This window comes from Numida meleagris, chromosome 1, assembly GCF_002078875.1.
Source record: "Numida meleagris isolate 19003 breed g44 Domestic line chromosome 1, NumMel1.0, whole genome shotgun sequence".
NCBI lineage: Eukaryota > Metazoa > Chordata > Aves > Galliformes > Numididae > Numida > Numida meleagris.
The window spans coordinates 123,334,586-123,349,204 of NC_034409.1; positions in this window are offsets into that span (position 1 = coordinate 123,334,586).

Here is a 14,619-nt window from a genome sequence, read left to right on the forward strand (position 1 = left end):
TATCTAGAGAATGAGTGATCAAAAATTGTGTATATGTTAAATTACTTAGTCATTTCTTCTTACTACTTTTTTTAAAACAATTTATTCTATTTAAGGCATTAGAAGTTTAAGCATTTATAAAGTCTAGTGTAGTACATTTTCTCTTGAATAAGATGTCATTAAATGCAATTTACATCTTTTCCAACACATTTACAATGATAAAATGTAGGGTCCATACTGCTATTTTGACTGCTCATGCAAAACTATCCATTTTATATTTCCATGCTAGTAGATGTAGACTAGTGCATAAGCTGCAAATATGTGGTCTGCAAAAAATGTACTATTGATAAGCCTATGTTATTTTACAAATTAGAGATGAGTGAAGTGAAATTCCTTCTTCAAGGCATTCTTGAAGAACTTATAAATCTATTTTGAAAACCTATGATATACTCATAGTAAAATTTATATTAGTATTCATATCACTTAGGTGTGGCTTTGTTGGGTGTTTCAATGGTAGTCTCAGAAATGCCGACTTCTTTGTTATGTAAAAATTTGGCCAATCTCTTGAGTATGAGGTACCTTTGTGAAATGAAAATTCCTGAAAATATCTGAAAAGGACCATGTCTTTAGCATTTACATATTCAAAGATTGTTGTTCATCTAAACAGTGCATATAATACATTGAAAGTTGCTGTGTTGATGCAGGCCCATTATGATTATATTAATATACATGCTATGAGAAAAGTCATAAAACAACTTCATCTTAAGTGACCCACAGCTGCATTAGTTGCATCAAAAGTACATACATTTTAAAGCTACTCCAACTGAATATGCATTTCTGGTTCCTTATTTTGCCTGGCTCATAAAGGTCATGTCTCGATATATTTGGGTGAATGACATTTGGAGGGAAAAGTGTTTGTTATGGAAACCAAAGCCAGATAAACAGGAATATAGAAGAAAACTCTGAATGTCAAACGCTGTAACAACATGCCACTTTTCATGCCTGTTATGTGAAAGAGTTTATATACAAATTAGCAATAAATTTTGGATAAGCAGCTCAACAGTAGATGAGGATATAAGACTTAATTTAAAAATACATATTGGAGAAGCGTCTGCATTTACTTTCATGACATTAGAAGACCTAAAGCATGGAATGTATTTGTGACAGGCAAAGAGGATAGAAAAAAGGGTTTACCCCACTTCCTCTTCTTTTGCGAGACAGTAGCTTTTTGTTAGTGCAGTAAGAAGTGCAGTATCAAGGTTTTTTTTTTACTATTTCCTTAACTCTATTCATCACATTCAAGGCACCAGCGATATGCTCTTCTGTGTGATTGCAGCCCAGCACTGTAAATTCACATTTTCACAGAGATAGCTGCAATAAGGAGAGGTGTGTTCAAGATCTCCTTTCATACTAGGTTTGAGCTTTCTCCATGCACAGCATACCCTGCAAAGGAGAATGTGAATCCTCAGAAGCCATAATAAAATTGGTTTGAGCTAGGGTTCCAAATCAAAGCACCTAGCGTTCTCTATGAGGCATACTAAATGACAAAACCAAATTTCTTATAAAATAATATTATAAGCTTGACTTTGTATTAGTTGAATTTGAAGTATAAATATCTGGTTCCACTGACATATGAATGTCACCGTTGACTTTACTGAAGTCAGATTTCAGCTGTTGGATATCGTAGCTTACCAAGGTTACATTGATTTGCACCACTTGAAAGTTTGCCCCAGATTTGCTAAGCGCTGTGCTGTGGACTGGAGATAAGGTTAACCATCAGCTTGCTTTACAGGTGGAACAATATCCACTGAAAGGTCAAAACCTCCTGTCATAACCAGCCCAAGGTGGATTTCAGAAGTACCTTAATGAATTGCAGAAGACAACATAGTAACCCACACAGATATTTTGCAGCAAAGGAGAATATATTACCTTTATTTTAAAGAACGTAAGATAGATTACTTTTTCCTCCATTATTGCAGAATCTTTTTCAGTAGTTACAGACATGACTTTGAATGTTACTTCATTTAGCTTTGAGTCTAGACTTTACTGGTGTATGAATGACATACAGTTATGGCCCCTTTCTATAGGAGATTTGCTACCAAACTGGAGATTTGCTAAAACTCATTCAGCACATAGGAATGCATTATATTTGCATCACTCAGGGCACAACAGGAGTAGAGTGACAAAACTTTTCTTTGAATACCATGGGATTGCTCCGTTATTAGGAATCTAGTTTACTTGTCTAGAACATCTCTGATTGGCTCAGCGTGAGACTTTGAGCTCTTGCTACATCTTTTCCTGCCTTCACTCAAACCATAAATAATTATGTTCAGTGGTGTAGGAAAAGCACTTTGTTTCTGATAGTCTACTTTGCCTGTGGCATTCTAGAATTTTCTCCATCTTATGAAGTGCACGATAATCATGTTTTACGTAACTTCTTATCCATTACAAAAATTCTTAAAAGATTATGTATCTCGTCTTTTGTTGTTCCTTGTCTTTTGGCTCTAATTGAGTCGAGTTGAAGATCAAAACACATAGCTAAAGAGTGTCTAAGAGAAAGCAGTTCTTTCAGGGGACATTACATCATCTCTGGTAAGGCCTTTACTGCCTTATCAGAAAACATTGTACCCAATGATAGCAGTTCCACCTGTCTGGGTAGTTTTACCGTATTAGACATTTCCCAGGCCTTCCTGCATGCTCCAGGAGCTTCAAAAGCCAGCTGCAGCCATGGCTTCAGTGGAGAGAAGGAGGGTAGTTGTTATACATACTCTAAGTACGAAGAGTCTGAAAGCCTGCCTCTGGGAGCTTCAGTTCATTTCACAGTTCTGGCATCTTCCCAAATCTCAATAGCTGTGAGAGGGGCAGGATTTGTTGCACAGCATGTGCATTAGAAGTGATCCTTGTCTGTACATGCAATATAGACTCCATTCAATAGCTCCTCAGAGAATTTAAATATACTTTTATTAGGAAAAAAAAGACAAAATGCACCCAACAATGCAAACAATTTCATTTAATGAAACTATTGGGTGCATATCATAGCTCATAATATCAAAAATAATGGAAAAAAAAGCACACTAGATAGGTTCAATGCATGTCCTTAGGTTAATTTTGGTCACCAGTGTGCTACTGCAGGAAATGCATTTGTCAGCTGTAAAATAAAATGCCAGTGGTCACCATTCAAAAGCCTCACTTTACTCTGAAGTATTGTGGCAGTAGTGATACTGTCTTCCGTACTGGGGAACTGCAAAATCTTAAATGCAATTGCAAATGTTGCCTTATAGGGGGTATTGCAATAACAGAAAAGACAAGAAAAGTGGAAGGGATTCTAACACTAGAGGATGGAAGTGAAAAACACCATAAAGATTTCAAAAGCTGGTCTGGAAAGGTTCCTTTAGTATATAAGTGTGATATGCAGCTTTTTTGCACAGTTTATGTTAGATGAGAAATTGAATGAGGAAAAATGTGAGTTCAGTATGTAGGCACTGTGTGTAGGTTTAAAAGATTATTATACATGGATCTGTTAACCTGGCTTGAAAGGAATATAAAATATGGCATAAAAAAGCTGGAAATAGCATGTGATGGAGTGTTCTAAAAGAAACATGAAGAGATCAGTCATCACTGTATGTGAGATAAGTTTCACAGAACAAGAATGTAATTATATTAGGTGATTCTCACATCATTTTTTGTTGAGGTATATATCAGAAAGCTAGATGTTGGCTATAAAGGAAGAATAAAGAACACATAACATCAAAAAAACTTATTTTCCATTTGACAGTAAAGTTCTGATGGATATGAATAATTAGACCAGAAATCTGGAGTACATACAAAAAGAAAAATCTTAATGTTTTACAGTGGTTTGAAACTCATGATGTGGCTATGGTAGATTAAACATATAATATTATTTATATTAGAAGATACTGGGTCCTTATAAAAGCAAAATTCATGAGCATACCTAAATACTGCAGTAGGCCAAAATGTTTCAAAGCCATGTAGTCTTAATGGAAGCAATTGTGACATTAGCAACATTACTCCTGACACAAGTAAGGAAAGTGATGAGCAGATTAACAGTTTTTTACATTTCTCAGAAAGACTTTACAGAGTAAAGAAACATGATCGTCCTTTTGCAATCAGCAGTCTGAAGCACAAAGAAAGCATTAGATCTCATTACAGTTGCACAGTATATCTACAGCATATCTGGGAGAATAAGAATAGTAGCAATCAAATGTTACTTTTGTAGAACATCTGATTTTATAGGATCTGGCCTAAATTTTCTCTATGGACTTACAATAGAGAGAAGTACGAAGAGTCTCAGTGGAGCCCATGAATGTGCTGTTAGGTCAGGACGTAGCACAGAATAATGGAAGAACAGCCTATATGCTTGAGGTAAAACAGAACTTTCTGCAGTAGTGTAAAATGAAGGCATAATACATTGCAGGTTGAATATTCAAAGAGAATATTTTGATTGCTTGGAATGATTTCAAAAATCCTGCCATAACTCTTTAATTACCAATTTTATTATTGTTTATTATACAATTTAATCTTTGGCACACTTTTATAGTGCTCTCTTCAATGCTCTTCTCTGGTGATAGTCATCCAAAAGTTACATAGTATTGCAGAAAACCAAAGAGGACCCTCAAACCAGCAGTAAATCTTTCTGCACTCATTTCTTGCCTGAACTTCCACTTCAGCATCCAGAACCACTCAGTGTGCACTTTCTGTCTATTGGAAAGAAGTAGGCTATACCAGATTCAGTCAGGTTTTGAGTGGTGACTGTACACCACCAGAAAGCTGATAGAGAAGGCCCTTGTCTGAGTTTTTGGAACACAATATTTCGGTAGGATGATGCTAGCATTTGGGCAGAAATTATGTCACTGATCTTGTTCATCATCTGTTTCTAGGTATAAAGTCTTATTCTACTGCTACTTCTGCTCTAATTTTTATTTTAAACAGTACCATTGCTGAATTGCATTTCCTAGCTTCTTGTGGTAATCACTTACACATACATAGCTTACAAGAAAGATTTTTTCCAATTTTTTTTGTTGACCATAAAACTGTCAACTTTCTCAATACTATCACATCAAAGTAAGTAGAGCCAGGAAACCCTGAATGAACATATTAGTTCATAAAATCCAACCACACTAATTATGAAGTATAAGTCATGCAGCAAATGGTGTAGCCCGATTCCTTATTTGTTAAATGCAACTCAGTATACCTCTAAGGTAAAATACCTAGAATGAACTTCATACTTAAAGCATCATTTTAAACTCTGAAGTCACACAGATGTGAATGAAGGTTGACTGCTTTTGTTTAAAGTACATTACCACTGTCATTATAAGCAAATTTCTTTGCTTAAAATGCTTAGGCCATCTCTGAAGTTTAAGGAAGTCTGAAACCTGTTTTTCCCAGATGCAATTACCATTTAGATTAACTGTAAAGAATGATGAGAATAACTGGACAGAAGGAAGGTATGGAAAAAAAAGTACTAGTGGGAATGCTTCAGAAAAGACAAAAAAATGGAGTATGGGATCATAATGAACTGCAAGTACAAAAAATACTTCTACAGTGAAGAAAGAAATAACAAGTTCTGCGTGCCTACCCCAGAGAGGATGGAAAAAGAATCTCCGAGCTTGAATTACAGTCAGAAAAATTTTCAATATTAAGTAAAATTTTCTAAGAACATGGATGCTGACACACTCAAATAGATTGCCTGAAGATCTTTTGGAGTTTCAGTCATTGGAAATTTCTAAGAACAGAACAGGTAAACATCTATCAGAGTTGACAGGTACAGCTGATTCTGCCTGCAGGGAAAAGAATAGAGTAGATGACCTCCTGAGATCTCTTCCAGCCTTATTTATCTCTGATTCTGTGATAGGCAGCAGTTCAGTCTACCTACCTCAGTACGGGTATTTATAGAAGAATGTACTCTTGAAAAGGACATTTGCAAATATGTCTACATTTTTCTACAAGAAAACAGGTCTACTTAAAAGGAGTAGAGTTCTTGGCTGAAAATGTTACCTACAGTTTTTTGTGATCAAAATACTTAAATAGCAAATGGATTCTCTTGTGACTTGGAGTTGGATTTGAATTTTCAGGGTTTCCACGGAGAACTATGTTTGGGGCTATGTTTTGCATGCAGCATCAAAGTATATAGAAGAAATTGAATTCCATCAGCACTGCTGTCTATGGTTTACTCAGAAATGTATTAGGTATAACAGAGAAACTTCAAGTCCATTCATCAAAGAGTGGCATCTAGAATACCTACCATACCAAATTCTTATTACAAAGTTTTGCTGTCAGGTTTTTAAGATCATTTTAAAATAACAAAAAACTGATCAAACTAAAAAGCACAGCAAATCTAACATCTTTATGAAACTTACTCTTCCGTTTTCCCTTTCCCTGAGTGTCTCATCCAAAACACACGGGGGGATTTTTATAGAGCTAATTGCTTTAATGCTGGGCACTTAAGTGCCAGAGTTGGTATATTTTCTACCAGATTAATTACTTGCCCCACACTTCATTTAGAAGGTTTCTGTGGTTTAACCCAGCAGGCAGCTCAGCACCACATGGCCATTCACCCACTCCACCCTCTCAGTGGGATGGAAGAAAGAATTGGAAAGTAGAACTCATGGGTTTAGATAAAAGCTATTTACTAAGACAGAGAAGAAAGTGAGATAAAAAAGTAACAATAACATACATATATATGTATACCATACACACACACACATGTATACATACACATATATACAATACACGCAGTGGCTGAATCCTCAGCCAACACTGCCAAGTTTTGCAGTTTTACACGATGTCATGTAGTATGAATATCCCTTTGCCCAGTTTAGATCATCCGTCTTGGTTCTGTCCCCTCCTCTCTCCTTGTGACTCTCAGCCCTCTTGCTGGCAGGACAGTACAAAAAGTTGAAATGTCCTTGATTCTGTACAGAAAATATTATGAGTAAGGTTCTCAGAAATTCTGCTTACAACTGGCATAGCTGGCTTTAAACTATACAGCACAGAAATCCATAGATTAGGGATTATACTGTAGTGACAAGAAGTGGCTACAATGCAGTTTTTCATAATGATATGTGAGGCAATACATACATTAGCAGCAATATTTCATTCACACTATAAAATATTACCCAGTAAGTTTAGTGAGAAAAGTGGCTATATGCAAATACTAATTCATTTTTCTGGCAAAACTAAAGACAGAATATCAAGGAAAACTAAATTTAGCTTCCTTGTGTTGGTAGTGCCGGGGACAAATCTGGGCTTAGCACAGACTGGAGTAAGTCCTTATTGAAGGGCAGATGACGCCTCTGTGATGTGGTCTTTAAATGCATTACACCCCCAATTTTCTTTGAATACAACATATGTGAACATTTTTTGTATCTTCTGTAGGCTGTCTAAGGAAAACTATATTCTTTGGGTAAAATTCAAGCAGAAAGATTCACAGAGGAGGAAGATTGTTCTCTTCTGTATGAAAAAGAGAAATTCACAATAGAATATTATTCTCCATAAAAACAACCATTTAAGACTAAATATATAGGATACTGGTCTTGAACAGACCTGCTTTCAGTTATCTGGGCCCAAATCTAAGCAAATTTGTAAGCTTTTCTTCTGAAGTAAGATAAGATGGAATTTTAAACAACCTATATTGTTCTTAACATTCACTTCTTGTTGATGAATACTACATTCAGTGAAAATTGGTAGGAATTATATTTTTCAGGAAAATATATCAATAAATATAAGGATTGCAGAAAACAAATGATTTTTTTTTAATTTCTGCATTCTTTCTATGATACAGAACTTTTAAACAGATTTGCAGATAGCAACATTGTTTTATTTTTCAGTGTGAATTTTCTGCACAGGAATTCTTAGCTCTATTATGCATTGCATGCCAGAATGTGTGGCAAGTGGATGCCCTGCAGCATGTAACTGCCCAGGCCACATGGCCGGTCTGCAGGAAGACTGGGAGCCAAAAGGTGATGCTTTGCATCATCAGCTGTACTGAAAATTGAAGAAAAACATGCATGTATTTTTAGAGCTATATTCACAATACCTTGCATTTCATTTCCACCTCAACCTTCCTATTGTGAGACAATTTTGGTTAAAGATACTGTTTGTTAAATGTATATAAACGAGGCTTAAACGTATATTCACGAGGCTTTACCTTTACTTTGTTTTTCTATGTCTACTCTTTCTACTATCAAATAAAACTAAATCTTTTTTTTCTTTTTATCACTTTCTTTTTCGATAGCAAACAGAATTTTCAAGGTGGCTTTACCCTGAGAGTCCTGAGATGTTGCTTGAAACCTTTTCTTCCTTGCTTAGTCTGCAAATTCTAGATAGAGTTTTCTCTTTTGAATTAGAGGGCATGGTTCTTCTACATTACAGTCTTTAATCTCTCAATCCAGTCATTGTCTCTGATTGGTTCTCATAATTTCTCAAAGTTTGCCCTTTCAAAATCAAAATCCTTACTTACAGATACACTTTTATTTATCCTGCTGCTTCATTTAAACTGGATCAGCTAGGGATCATTAGATTGAAGGTTGTTTTATGAAAAAGGCTCTTTTATAATGGGACTCTTGTGTTGCCGTGTACTTCATATTACATCTATGCCTTGTATAACATTGTCAGCAAAGAGCAGTTATTGAAGGTACAGGACAACTAGCAAACACAGGAATTTTAGATATTAATAGATTATATGCCATAAATCCCTAAAAGGAATGGTATTAAAATCACAAGTCCAAGAATTAAAAAATGAAATTACAGTGCAAAATCTAAATTACCCTAGCAATCATTTGTGCCCATTTTACATGTACAACAAGCTAAAATATTAAGTTATTAACTTTTTTTTTTCCCCCACAGGATTCCTCTCTCAGGCAGTGCATAAAAGGCATCAAAATGAAGCTGTCCTCTTCTCTGGGAAACATATTTGCCCTTGTTTTGAAAAAGCTGAATCCTTCTACTGAATCTTTACACAAAAGTGCCACAAGAGTGGCAGAAATAGTGTATTCCAAGATATTTTACTTTTACTTCCCAGATTCAGTTATAGCAGTATATATCTTTGTCATATCAGGATTTCACACACTGTTTTCTGCAGAAAGCAACGTGCAAACCATAGCTAATTAAATACCTTCAGTTTGATGCAGCAAATTAGAATGAAAACTTCATTTCAGTGTCTGACAAAGTAGACATATAAGTGTCTCATTCAAAACTCTAACCTGATAGACAAATTTGGGCTACACTGGAAGACACTTCTCATGGCAGCTCAAGTTGCTATGTATTTAGGACATTACTCATATATTATTTAATCTCAAAATGAAAGTATATTCCAAATATTCTGAATCCTACTCTCAAAGACTTCTTCAGAGGTGACTAAACAGCAACATAATTGGGCAAATACGTAGCTTTATCATCTGTTCATTTCTAGGAAGAATAGCTGCATGTGTAATGACTATACTACTCCAATTTCACCTGTTTAAAATTTAAATATTTCCTCAAAAGGAAGAAGGTTTTGGCCACTCTACAGGCTTTTGTAGATTGAAATGGTAGATGGGAAGAGGAAACAGACCTGGGGGTATTGGTCAACTCTTAGCTGAACATGAGCCAGCAGTGTGCCCCGGTGGCCAAGAAGGCCAATGTCATCCTGGCTTGTATCAGAAATAGCGTTGCCAGCAGGAGCAGAGAAGTGATCATCCCTCTGCACTCAGCACTGGTGAGGCCACACCTCAAGTACTGTGCCCCTCACAATAAGAAAGACATTGAGGCCCTGGAGCATGCCCAGAGAAGGGCAACAAAGCTGGTGAGGGGTCTGGAGCACAGGCCTTATGAGGAGCAGCTGAGGAAGCTGAGATTGTTTAGTCTGGCGAAGAGGAGGCTCAGGGGAGACCTTATTGCTCTCTACATCTACCTGAAGGGAGGTTGTGGTGAGGTGGGGGTTGATCTCTTCTCCCATGTGTCTAATGATAGGACTAGAGGGACTTCAAGCAAATTGGCCTCAAGTTGTGCCAGGGGATGATATTCAGGTTGGACATTTGGAAACACTTCTCCAAGAGAGTGGTCAGGAGCTGGAACAGGCTGCCCAAGGAGGTGGTAGAGTCATCATCCTTAAAGATGTTCATGAAACATTTAGATGTTGTACTGAAGGACATGGATTAATGGGAAATATTGGTGATAGCTGGATGGTTGGACTGGATGATCTTAGAGGACTCTTCCAACCTTGGTGATTCCATGATTCTATAAGAGAAGCAGCCCTTTTCCTTTACAGTCTGATCTTACCATTCATTTTCACATTTAGTAGATTTATTTTGAAATAAATAGGTATAATATGTATTTTGGTGTAATTTGCTCAATTCTGAGAAAAGAAATTTGAATAAAATCAAAGGACTTTTAGTAGAGGAGATTTCTTCTACACTGTCATGCAGCACTTAATCACAATATCATTCATAACTAGGAAACGACCTTGCATTCTCAAAGTCAGGAAGTTTTATTTTAGAAGGATGAATAATCTCACCTTTGTAATGGTAAGAAAATAAGAAAAGAAGACAAACTCCATAATTAAGCCTAAGTTAGCAATGATTAAAGAGCTCTCAAAAATTACAATGTTCATGCAGGCTTTGCTTGTGTTAAAACACACAGGTTGAATTCAGTTTTGTTATTTTGTCAGGAATGCCCCAGGCTGGAGGACAGAAGTGAAAAAGAAGATTTGGTGTCATTTTTTTTAATGCTGCCTTGCAAAGCAACAGAGAAACTACAGTATTTTTTCATTATTTTATTTGCAATGACCATGAAATACTGTCCTTTCAGAAAACCACAATCTGCTTTTTTTTTTTTTTTTCACAGTTACCATGGTAGCCATGGAATTTTGATAGGGTCAGAAGTTTTGACAAGCACATAAGCATAACTTTTTAAAGTTTTCATGGCAATATCAGATAGGTGTTATTAAACACGGCTGAACATTACACAAGCATGAAAGCTACATGAATTATTTGAGGTAAAGAAAAATGGTACTTCCTGTGAATACCATGACAACACGGAAATTTGTCATTGTAGTAAAAAACATTAAAACTGTGATTTTTAATTACTTTTTTGGATGGAGGCAGTGGGAAGTATCACTTTGGGATGCACTGAACAGACTTGATGCAAGCAAGAAAAAGTGCACAAGCTCAACATCAAGAGCAGTTTAATGTTAGTCCAACTCCTCAATTAAATTAGAGAAGTTTAAAGAGTAGTATAAAAACAAAACATTCTTTGAGGATCTGTATCTTGCATCTGATCACTAGGTTATCAAAGACATGCATCTTTTAATCCAAGATATTTCAACTATTATACAACTTTTTTATTATTTATGTTGTTCTTTTTGTTGTCATGACTGAAGACAGAACTTCTAAAATCTTGGCACTCTAATTAAAATTGGAAATGCGGCATTTAGAAAATGGATTTATTTCTGCTTTGGAACCAAAACTTAACTTTTAAGCGGTCTCCAGCTAACAAAAATGCTGAAAACATATAACTCTGAGATGACTTATCTTTACTAACATAAAACAAACCAACACAGGTCTAAGAATCTGTTGTTGTTAATATAGTAGATTTGCAATGTTTTATTATGTGTTGTACTTACTAGCTAGTTCATGGCATATGAGCAGCAAAATATTTATACATAGCACCACTGCTGGCATGTGACAGTATGAAAAAACACTGCGATATTTTGCGGTTCTTAAAATCAATACCAGCAGATGATTTTAGCACATTTGGAATATTGCTCTTCTTTTTCTTTATCAAAATACTTCCTTAGAAAACACAAAGGAGACACTTTGACACAAGTATCAAACTTTTTTTCTTTTCAAAGCATTCTGTACCTGAGAAAAGTTTAATTAAATATTTTTAAAACATTTCAATTCTACATTAAAAACATGTTTTACAATTGAAAAAATATGGATGAAATAATTTTGATCAATTCATTTTCTTCTGGTATTGACTGTAAATATCTGAGTACCCTATTTAAGTGGTTTATGGCATAAACTGCATAGAAAAAAGTTAAGAACATTGATGTTTATACTGCATTGTTATATATACTGTACAGCTATTTCACTCAGCTGCTAAACTCAGCTACTTTTTGAACTCTGAAATAATCTGTCAGTTTTTGTGAAAAAAAACATCAACAAACAAAGACCTTTTTTGAGGAAAGTGGGCAGTTCTTACAACTACCAGTTCTTGCTACTGAAGGCCTGAAGAATACCCAGTGCCATAACTACATACATAATCTGACATTGGACAAGTTGTAAAGACAAATCAGACAAATCAACTAAGTTGCTTAACATACACTCTTCAACACTAGCATTAGAGGTAAGCAGAATAAATGGAGGGTATGGGTCAGTCCACATTTTGTCAGTCTCAATTTGCTTGACTAGCTAAATTATAATTAATCAATCTTTTAACCAATTTAAGCCATTATGGACTGGCTTGAGAACTTGATGGAAAAAAGCTGGCTGGGTGGACAGAGCCAGCGAGTGGCAGCAAGTGGATAGAACTGTACCTTGATGTCTGTGACAAGAGAGATACCACAGGGGTCTGCACTGGGATCTGTCAAATCTGACATCTTCATCATTGTCCTGAAGGATGTAGTGGAGTGCACTGCTGATATGTTTTCATATGATGGCAAACTGGGTTGAACCATCAATATTTTGGAAGGCATACATATGGAGGACTGACAGACTGCCGCAATTCACTTAGGGTTTTTTTTTTTTTTAAATTAAGACATCATATTTGCAGACATGAGAAAGCAGATATTAGTACTGATATCCACAATTGTGTTGTTGGATTGGTCATATCCTTTAGTACTGCAGAGAGTAATACAACTGTCAACAGCCTCTCTGCTTTTCTGAGTGGTACTAGGAACAGCCCCGTTCTGAAATGTGTTGCCAAGTGAATAGAGGCAAACAAAGCCACTTACCTGGGGTCATTCATTACTTTCATGAGTTTCCACATATCTGTCTGCCCATGCAAAGGTACAGGTACCTACTTAACAAGTTCGAGTACGCTTAATGAAAGATAGAGTATAAAAGTAAACATACTGCTATGGATTTTCATTCTATTCATTTCAAAATTAATCAACCTTGAAAGGAGAATTGTGAATGATAGAAGTCCGAATTATTCTGTATTTTAAATCTTAACATTTGCAACACAGAGCAGGAAAATCTATAAAAACAAATTTGCAGGTTCAGCTACTTAATTGTTGTCATTTTTCATTCCATCACTTTTGGTGTTATTTTAGGTTGAAGGACACACTGCACAAACAACAAACTCTTGAGCACATCAAAAGGTTTCAGATTAATTCAAGGGAACACAGACTGTTCTTATACACTGTACCTTACCATTAGCTATTTTTTGTGATAAAAATGTTACAGTAGGCATTGAATAGGAATATTAAGAATATATATTTGTTAGTCAGATATATTTATAATGGATCATTTAATTATGTTGTAGTTCTGTCATCCTGAATGCTCTGTTTTCTGAAATATACTGTAAATAAATCTTAAAGGTTATATATTAAAAGTATGCAACAATGAGTGTTAAGAAAAAATGATGTGTGTTACATAACAGTTAAATCTTAAGTAGTTGTTTAAGATTGAGGCTAATTAAAGAGAATTTTTACAATTTGTCACACATTCTTTTCTTCACATAGTGGCTGGCTCTTCATACAGCCTAAACCAAAAGGACCTTCACCTTGATTGGTATGTCTCTCCTTGGCAAAAGCAACGATGGCAAGCATGGAGACAAATTAAATTAATGAATAAATTAATGAAAATGTGAAAATAATTTTCATACACATATACAAAGAAATCTGACAATATCTTTTGAGGAAATTACAAATCTGACTTGCAAAGATTATGTCAAAAGCATACCACTTTGTTTATTGTAATGCGACTTTTTAACTAAAATTTAATATTCAATAATCATAAGTGTAAAACATATTTGTATTCTATAGATTGGGAAAAAAAAACTGGGTAATAAATTTCCAACACTAACGGTAAATGGAAATTTGTCACAGAAATTAGTGGATTTAGTGCTATCCTTGACTCAGTTTTACTCAGATTGTGTACTGGTAATTGAATAAAAAAATTACTTCTGATGAGGTTTGCATATGACATGATTATTGACTCAAGTGGTAAATAATATATTGGGAATTCTGAATCACTCAGTAATTTCAATTCATTTTTAATCATCATACATTTTAATGCTGCCATATGCAAGGTTGTACATCTAGGAATACAGAAAGTAGGTCATGCACACAAAACACAAAAAATGTTTCTTAGGAAGTCTATCTCTATAAAGGCTTTTGCGGCTTGGTGAATAACCAGTTGAACATGAGCTCACATTATAATATAGTGACACAGACCAATGTAGCACAGTGAAGACTAATCATGCAAACTACAGATACCATATGGCATTAGTATGTTATTATTGACACCATTATTAGGACACCATAATCTCAAAAACAAAACTGAAACAAAACTAAACAAAAACAACTCAAACCAAACAAAAAATACAAGAAGCAAATACATACATTGCCTTGGTTTTACAAAATCTGCAGTACAGCAGAACGTTTGAAAGTCTTCGTCTATCTGAAAGACAGAAAAT